This window comes from Pleurodeles waltl, chromosome 3_1 (genome assembly GCF_031143425.1).
Source record: "Pleurodeles waltl isolate 20211129_DDA chromosome 3_1, aPleWal1.hap1.20221129, whole genome shotgun sequence".
In the NCBI taxonomy this organism is placed as follows: Eukaryota; Metazoa; Chordata; class Amphibia; order Caudata; family Salamandridae; genus Pleurodeles; species Pleurodeles waltl.
Window position 1 is genome coordinate 118,812,606 of NC_090440.1, and position 9,381 is coordinate 118,821,986.

Consider the following 9,381-nt stretch of genomic DNA (forward strand, 5'->3'; position numbering starts at 1 on the left):
ATTTATCTGTGCTTATGACTTTGGGGTTTTGCAGCTTGTCTCCAATCCACGTTTGGCAGACTGACAGTTGGGGCTTTGTGCATACTTCTCAGACAGCCTGAACACAGGGAGGGTGGAGGTGTCACAGAGGTTCATCTACATATTGTAAAGCCTTCCTGGGCTGAGAGAAGGGAGAGGCGGGGCACACCTGCAAGACTGTGCCCTGGCCTCACACAATAGGGTTATTAACCCCCCACTGATGTTTGGAGCCTGTGCTGAAAGGACAGAGGGGGCACTCCCACAACCAGTTGTAACTGGCTGGAACCTCCGATCCCTGCCATTGTAAGACACTGTAAACCCAGTATAAGTGCAGGGGAATTTTCCCTACATTTTGAACACTCTTGGAACTTGGAACTGGACACAGAACGCTGATGAATGGACTCACCAGGAAACCACCTTTGACTGCTGCTGCTGTGCTGACCTGACTGGTCACTAGGAGGAACTACCACCATCTGCACCCCTTGTGATGACCTGTAGCTGGGCCCACCAGCCCTGTGATTCTGCTTGTTGGGCTGTTCCCAGGGGCAGGGTGCAGAGGCCCCTGAGCCCTGCAACAATCTCTACCGCTTTTTCCCAAGCGCTGAGAGAGCGCTCTTTGGTTCCCAGGTGCAACTCAAGGCACCTTCTTAGTCTGCAGATTGCCTTTGGGAAGCGCTTGATTTGAGGCCCTGAGATCACCGCTGCAACCCGGGTTTACAAACGAGCCACTTGCACTTCCCATGGCGCCTCTTTTTTGTTTTAATCACCGCCGCAGCCCGGGCGCCGTACTTTTACTACAGCGCGAGGACCGATCTGACTCTAGTGTCCCCGGGGCACTTCCCAAAGGTGAAGGAAGGAGCTTGCACACTCCTATCGTGTCCCCAGGTGACGTGCGCTTTTCAGAGCACCCCCGGGGCACATATTGGCTCCAATTCTCCACGTTGCCTCCCTCGCGGACGAGGGAAGGCAGAAAAGCGGCTCACGCACCGGACCAGGTGCGGCCGCCTGTGGAAACAGGTGAAGAGCCTCATCGGAGGCCCCTGCTTCCCCCACTACCCCGTTAGGCAGCCGCACCGCGGACAAGGGCGGCTGCCTCCCTGCAAGCAGTACGCGGGGGAGAAAGGGATCGCACCTGCTGCTCTAAATCTTTGGCTCTTTTGGGCCCCCCCTTTGGAGAGGGCTATTAGAGGCCCGGGGGGCCCCCAAAGATCACAAAGCCCCTGGAGGGGCACGTTCACCACGAGGAGAGGGTGCCGACCACCCCTCTCCCCCAAAAGCACCGCGTGGCCCCGTTTTGCGCACAGGAGCGCCGGGGGCCCACTAAGCTCATCTTCTAGGTACTAGGAGTGCCTCTACTATGGAAAACAGGTACTTTTTAGGGAATCTGGGCTCTAGGAGCCTAGTAAGACTTTTGGATGTTTTAGATTTCCTACCTGTTTCCTGCCCCTACATATATGTGCTAATGTTCCTTTTTATGGGCATGTCTAGCTGATATGTATTTATATGACTTGTTAGATCTTCTCTAGTGTTCCTTTTATGGGTATTTAGGAATTGTTCATGACAAGTGCATATATCTTTTACTGTAATTCCTGACTACTGCTTATGTTGCAGAATCCTGAGTACTTACGTGTTCTAATGTGACAACCGCATATTCTTGCAGAGTATTAGTAACTTGTGTAACATTCTGACAACGCTTTACACATTGCTTCTGGGATAGGCCTTACTGCTCGTGCAAATGCTACCAAGGGGGTGAGCAGGGGTTATCTTGGACGTGTACCTCCCTTGCCCTGACTAGAGTTGGTAGGTTCTGCCTGGCTGAGGTGCATACCCTAGCCACCCAGAAACCCCATTTATAACAGAGGGTATCCCAATTTCTGTCTCCTTTATCTAGGGCCAGCAGGGTGTCCCTCCCCTCATGAGGAATGTGCTTTCAGGGGCCAATCCTCCAATCCCCCTTAGGGATACTATACATCTGCAAAGTCACCTCATATGCTTCCCAAACCACATGTGGGTGTTGTCACCCCAACAAAATCAGGCACCTGTACTTTAGGGATGTTGACCCTCTTCTCTCCAGAGGGCACTTGAGAAATGATGCCACCATCACTGCTGGACTCTGCCTACCTGGCCTTTAGGTCAAGTTCCTTCAGACTCAGTTCATGAGCCAACAATCATTTTTTCTGCCCCAAGTGTGTGGTATATAATCAATTGTAATATTAATGTAGATTGTTCTCTCAGCTCTGCTCTCATCAAACCTTCCTAACATTCCATATTCTACATGATGTCAGACTATGACATCAGCCTGAGAGCAGAGCAAAGAGAACAATCTACATTAATATTCCTAAGGTGGTCCTTCTCCAGTCTGTCAAGAAAGAGGGCAGGCCCTCCTACGTGCAGATTTGCACGAATTGCCCTAAAGGTACCAAGGGACCCGAATAGTGGAAGCAGTAGCGGGCAGGTTTCAATGGCTCATAGTAAGTATAAGTTGTTAAGGGGGCTATAGACTAAAAGGGGCGGCTAAGCTCTTTGATTGCTCCTGAGAGTAGACGACTGAGGGACATATAAAAGACTCTTGTGTACAAAGCTTGAAATCTTGTTGGCAGAAGTCGCCCTGAGGAGGAGGTTTTTGCATCTTCAGGAAGAGCCTGCTGGGGCCCTGGGGATAGGTTGCTGGGGCCTTCTGAGGAGGAGGTGGAGGATCGCTGCACTAGCCACTGTGAGGAGCCCGCTGTGTTCCCGTGAAGAAGACAGCACAGGAGTGCCTGGGGGAAGCATGGGCAACGCAGCACCCACCAAGAAGGGCAGCAGCTCGAAAGTGTCGAGTCATCTGGTACAGGTTTAGCTGAAAGCACCGCGAAGCAGAGAGCAGCCTTTCTGACAGCCCAAGCTTGAGGGAGAGAGAGAGAATCCGTCACGTTATCAAGAGACTGGTACATAGAAACTACAGAGGAGGCAGGCGACCATGAGCGACTTGTTGAAGGAGTTCCTCGCCAAAGCCAAAGAAGACTTCCTGAAGAAATGGGAGATTCCAGCACAGAATACAGCCAATTTGGATCAGTTTGAGAGAATCAAAACGTTAGGAACAGGTTCATTTGGTCGGGTGATGCTGGTGAAACACAAGGAAAGCGGACATCACTATGCCATGAAGATTCTAGACAAACAGAAGGTTGTGAAATTGAAGCAGATAGAGCACACACTGAATGAGAAGCGGATCCTGCAAGCTGTCAACTTCCCTTTCCTCGTCAAATTAGAGTATTCTTTTAAGGATAACTCCAACCTTTATATGGTGATGGAATACATACCAGGTGGAGAGATGTTTTCCCACTTACGACGGATCGGCAGGTTCAGTGAGCCTCATGCACGATTCTATGGGGCACAGATCGTCCTAACCTTTGAGTACCTGCACTCCCTGGACCTCATATACCGGGACCTGAAGCCATAGAATCTGCTCATAGACCAGCTAGGGTACATCCAGGTGACTGATTTTGGTTTTGCCAAACGAGTGAAGGGTAGAACCTGGACGTTGTGTGGGACTCCAGAGTACTTAGCACCAGAAATAATCCTGAGCAAGGGTTATAACAAAGCAGTAGACTGGTGGGCCCTCGGAGTGCTGGTATACGAGATGGCTGCTGGCTACCCCCCTTTCTTTGCTGATCAACCAATTCAGATCTATGAGAAGATTGTGTCTGGAAAGGTTCGGTTCCCATCCCACTTCAGCTCTGACCTGAAGGATCTTCTGCGCAATCTGCTGCAAGTTGACCTAACCAAGCGCTTTGGTAACCTCAAGAATGGGGTCACTGACATCAAGAACCACAAGTGGTTTGCCACAACTGACTGGATCGCCATCTATCAGAGGAAGGTTGAAGCGCCTTTTATACCAAAGTTCAAAGGTGCAGGGGACACCAGCAATTTTGATGAGTATGAGGAAGAGGAGATCCGGGTCTCCATTACAGGGAAATGCGCCAAGGAGTTTGCAGAATTTTAGAAAAGCTGCCGGCAAAAAAAGCAAACGCAAAAAAGGATCTTCCCGTGCGTGGGGGGTGGGTTGGGGAAGGGCAATGGAGCTGAGATGGATGAGGGACTGGTGCAAGATGGAGAGACTGAGGTGAAAATTCCCATGCATGTTATTGCTGGGATGCCAGATGATTGTTTTGTGAAAGATTGTTCCGGATTTCACAAGTTTAGCAACACTGAAGCAAAGGGAGGGAGGGACAGAGCTTCACCCTCCCCGCCCCTACCACAAACTCTGCCCTCTGCCACTGTAAACACAGACCTCCTGCACTCGCTATCACCGCTGCTCCAGCACGGAAGGGAAGGTCAGCTGCTTCACGCAGCTTTTAAACAACTCGTTCTAGGGGTTTCAGATACTAGATGGTTTATGGTTGTTTTGTTTTCCCTCTTTTTTTTCACCATCCACTGTAATGTCAACTGGATTAGCTCTCATGGCTTCACTCCCCCAAAAGAGGTCAATTATAAATTTGTCTCATACTAATAGCTCTCCAGCTGCACTCTTCGTCACCTGCACATTACACCACTCCAAGGCAAGGCCGCCTCCTCAGTCCTTATGGAACAAACTTTACCCTTAATCCTCCAGAGAGCAAATAGGACTTTAGATCCCCATTAAAGCTGCTCTGGTCACTCCCTCATACCAGAGTACTCAACCAGTCATCTTTGAGCAGTGGTGGCATCCCCAGTATGCCTGTGTCCAACGGTATACATTTAAAAAATCTTGTTCTTCGAACAGTTTGTCGCGCCAGAGGATGAACCAGGCTCAGCTACTCTTTTGCATTCCTCTTCTGAATAAATCAGTGGTCAGAGAGGTACCTGGGATAAGAACAGGAATCAGACATTTGTTGGATTTGGAGGCAAACTTGCGAATGAATTTCTTTTTATGAAACCTTGATTGGTCTCCATTTTTAAATTTAAAAAAGCTATATGTATTATTGAAAGGATCTAACTGAAAAACTGACAGATGTAGTTTTAAGGTATAAGATGCTTGTGTGTAGGCAAAGAGCTTTTTCACCCAAGTAAAGAGTCTCTTCCCAGGAAATGGGGAATTACTATTTTTAAAGTCCGAGCATAGAGATTTTAGTTGGAGCGTCTTGGGTGGGAATCCTTAGAGCAGAGCTGAGAGGAGGAGAGTGTAGTTGGCTGTGGATGGGATGCTTCAATAAAGGACCAGATTTCATACCTTCTTGATCCAATCTTCATCTTTTCAACAAAGGCCTTCTCAGATTTCTTTTACTTCATAGCGAGTTTCCTCTCTTCCATTCTTATCTGGACCATTCACAGCTTAACTCCCTGTTTGCCTTACTTTCTGCCAGCTCCTCTGGAGACAGATTATGTAAGAAATACTGCTCCTCACCCTGGCAGGGAGTTCTAACTTGGGGGGCCAGATTTTCCCCCTTAGCTGAAGGATGCACCTCAGGGAAGTTCTTTCCTTGTCTTTCCACCTCATCATCCCCTTCAGTGGCTTCAACTAATGACTGGTAAGCTTCTGACCAGGCACTCAGTGCCTTTTGGAGCTCCACCTTCCTGGTGGTGCTCTTGAATAGATGTCCCCTCTCCTTGCAGAACTCCTTAAGCTGGGCCACAGGTGTGGTTTCAGACATAACAGTCAGGGGAAGAATTTGGAACAAAGAAAACAAAATCAATCAAGTCGAATTGTTACTTGAATTAGTCTTAGATATGATATGGTACACAAGTTCTAATCCTCACCACTGATCACCAATGTGAGAAATTGGGATGTTGATTGACAGGGATGTGAGCCCTGGTCAAGCACCAACCACAATTCACGTCAAGGTAAGGTAGAAGCCAACCCTAAATTATCCTGTGCTCAACACTCTGATAGCTTGATGCAGAGAAGCCAGGCTTGACTTAGAGGAAATGTGTAAAGTATTTGAGCAACACCACACTAAAAGGATCTCACACTAATATAGAAAAGTATAACCCTTTTACATAAGTAAAACAAGATAAAAATGACACAAATCTAGTCAGTAGTACTAGAGATATTGACATTTAAAGATTATAGTAAAAAAGTGCCAAAAATCCCAAAGTGGCAACTGTGGAATCCTGGTTTCCCAGAAGGGGTCGAAGTCACAAATTCAGGCCAACTGTGAGGGAGCACAGGTGGTTACTGGGACCCAGATAGACCTGCTGAACAGAGTACCTTAAATCCTAGTTTGCAGGGTGTTGTCAAGATCTACTTCGGAGATGCATCTTGCAGCCAAAGTGATGGGTAGGTTTCAAGGTGTGGCAAGATGGCAGTGCAAGGGCCTCCATCATTTTCGAGAATCCTATCGATGGGGCTTGAGCAAAGCCCGGCGTCAAGGGACAGGAATGCAATTGAGTGATGTGTCAGTTCCAAGAAGCTGTGAGGCTGTGATTATGTGTCCAGCGTCATCATCAAGGCTGCCACTGATGAGAGATGCGGGAGCCTGCATCAAGGATCTGTCAGGAAGCTGTGGTTCTTGTGGGGCTGCAAAGTCAATGCAGGTGTTTGTGATGGGTACAAAACCACAGAACAGTGATGCTTCAGTTCTGCTTGGATTTGTGACATGCTGCAGAGGAGATGCACAGTTCTGCTGGATCCACAGACTGTTAAAGCAATTTAGGCTAATCTCCAAGGGTCCAGGACACTAAGGTGGCATCTCTTAGCATGGTAGACTCACAGATGGCAGAGTCCAGATGCAGGTTCAAGGTTGTTGGAAGCCTGTTGTGCCATGAGGCTTTAGATCAGGAGGCCAGCTGACTAGTCCTTGGAGTCACTCTTGTTTCTGGGTTCAAAGATGCAGGTCTATTCTTTCTCACCAGGACAAGAGGGCAACAGGCAGCAGATCAGCACAGCAGGGCAGCAGTCCTTCAGAGCAGCAGACCAGCAGGGTGACAGTCCTTACTAAAGCACAGCAGAGCATCCACAAGTCTAGAAGTGGACTGAAGAGTTGGTGTCTGAGGTCCAGTATTTATTCCCAGTTGTCCCTTTGAAGTTGGAAGAGCTTCTAGAGGCATGCATTTGAAGTGCACAGGTTCCCTGCCTTACTGACCCTGACTCCCGACTAACTGCAGGGTGTATGCAGTGCTTTGTATGGCGACAGGACACAGTTTATTCAGGTGTAAGTGGGGCTAACTCTAGGTCCTCTCTCCCACCCTGCCAGTGATGACCCACCTGGTCACACCTAAGCTCCTCATTGTGTGTAGCTGTCTAGGGGGAATACACAAAGCCTAGATGTAAATTAAATCCAGTCATTTGACCCAGGGACAGGCTGCAGGCACCAAATGACTAAGGCAAGAGAATGGCAATTTTCTAATAGTACCATTTTCAAAATTGTAATTAAAAACCCAAATTCAAGGGAGCTACTTGTCCAACATAACCCCTAATCACCCCCTGGGTAGCTTGGCATGAGCAGTCAGGCCTATCCCAGGGGCAATGTGAAAGCGTTTCCACAACACACACAACACATATGACACACTATCCCCCCACCGCAAAGGAAACACAACACCAAGTTATATAAAAATAAACTGTATTGTACACAACATTATTATTAGACCAAACACAACATGTCACTAATACCGTGCTACTCAAGGAGTTGTCAGAACGTTAAACAATAGTTACTCTGCAGTAACCAGCAGTAGTCACACATAACACACAGGTCACTTATTGCTCTACAGCATAAGCAGTAGTCAGGAATCACAACACTAAAGAAATACACTTGTCATAAAGATACCATAAATGCTCATACCAGGAACATTATAGAACATATGGCATGTAATAAAAACATCAGCATGTCATGCCCATAAAGGGAACATTAGCATACATATGTTACATCATATTTAAAACAGGCTGCCTCCAAGTCCCACCGTCCCCCTACCATGAACATCTGAAATATGCATAGTCTCCTTAAAAATGCCTGTTTGATGATGGGAGCACTTCCAGTGCCAGGAAGAACAATGAGGGGGCCCCGGTGCTCCTCTGCGCACATGGGGGTCGTTTTGTGATTTGAGCAGCACTCACCCCCTCAGTTGTTATATTGGGCCCTTCCAGGAGCATGCAATCTCTCAGGCCCCCCAGGGCCACAACTGGCCCTCCAGGCGATGAGGGGGGGGGACAAAGCCAGCAAAAAATATGAGCACAAAACGAAGGAGCCTCCGATGAGGTCTCCTTCCCCGATCCACAAAGCCAAGGGGGAGGGCAAAGGGAGAGAGGCTAAGTGGCTGGGGAACCTCTGATGAGTCTTCCCTCCCCAGTCTGTGAGCCAAACTCGGGCTTTAGCACCTTTCGGGGGCCGCCACCTGCGCAGCACTGGCAGTGGCTCCCTCTCTTGATCCTGCCCAATCCTTCGGGCGGCTGGGGGGAACCAGGAATGGATGCCTGCTTGTGCCCTGGGGGCACTCCTTACAGCGGCTCAGTCCCCTGGGGGCACATCAACACCGCACTCACTTCCTCCTTCTCCTCCTTGTACCCCGGGGGCACCAGATGAAGCATGTTTGCGATGCGCTCAGTTTTTTGGAGAGCCAGGGTCGCGACAGTGATTAGTAAAATCGTCAAACCGCTTTCCAGCCAGATCGTCCCACAAGAAGGCGCTCTCAAGCACAGCAAAGCACCCTCCAGGGGCTATATGATGAAATTAAGCACTCCTTGTGCTTTAGGCAGTTGCAGGGGTGAGGGGCCACAGCACTCTGTGACTGGGGGACAAAGTACAATGGACCACAGGGCAGCAGGGCCCAGCAGCAGGCCAGCACAAGCTGGATGAAGCAAGTGTCAGTTCCTCCAAGTTACTAGGCAGGTCACAGGTCAGCACAGCAGCAGCAGCCCATAGTGATTCCTGGTGAGTCCCTCCAGCAGCATTCTGTGCCTAGATCTAAAATGTCTCCAAACTGTGGGGTAAACTCCCCTGTACTTATACTCCATTTTTGCAGTATGTTACAAAGAAGGGGAGAGGAGGTTCTAACCAATTACAACTGGTTCTGGGAGTGCCCCCTCTCTCCTCCTGCACAGGCTCCAAACATCAATTAGAGGTAAACACCCCTTTTGTGTGTGGCAGGGACACAGCCTTTACAAATGCATGTGTACCCCACCTCCCCCTTCCCTCAGCCCAGGAACACTATAAAATATTGTGATGCACCTCTGTGACACCTCCACCCTACTGTCTGTATGCAAAAAGCCCAATTGTCACTCTGCTCAGACGTGGATTGGAGTCAAGCTGAAATACACCAGAGTCATAAGCACAGAGAAATGCTCACTTTGTAGAAGTGGCATTTCTGTAATAGTAATAAAAAATCCACTTACACCAGTAAGCAGCATTTCTCACTACCATTACAACCATGCCAAACATGCCTACGCTACCCCTCATAAATCAGACAATACCT

General features: G+C 48.8%; 1 pseudogene; it reads left to right on the plus strand.

The window, feature by feature from the left end:
• Window positions 1–2,359: 2,359 nt before the first annotated feature.
• On the plus strand, window positions 2,360–4,049 carry LOC138283827 (cAMP-dependent protein kinase catalytic subunit alpha pseudogene; annotated as a pseudogene).
• The last annotated feature ends 5,332 nt before the right edge of the window (window positions 4,050–9,381 follow it).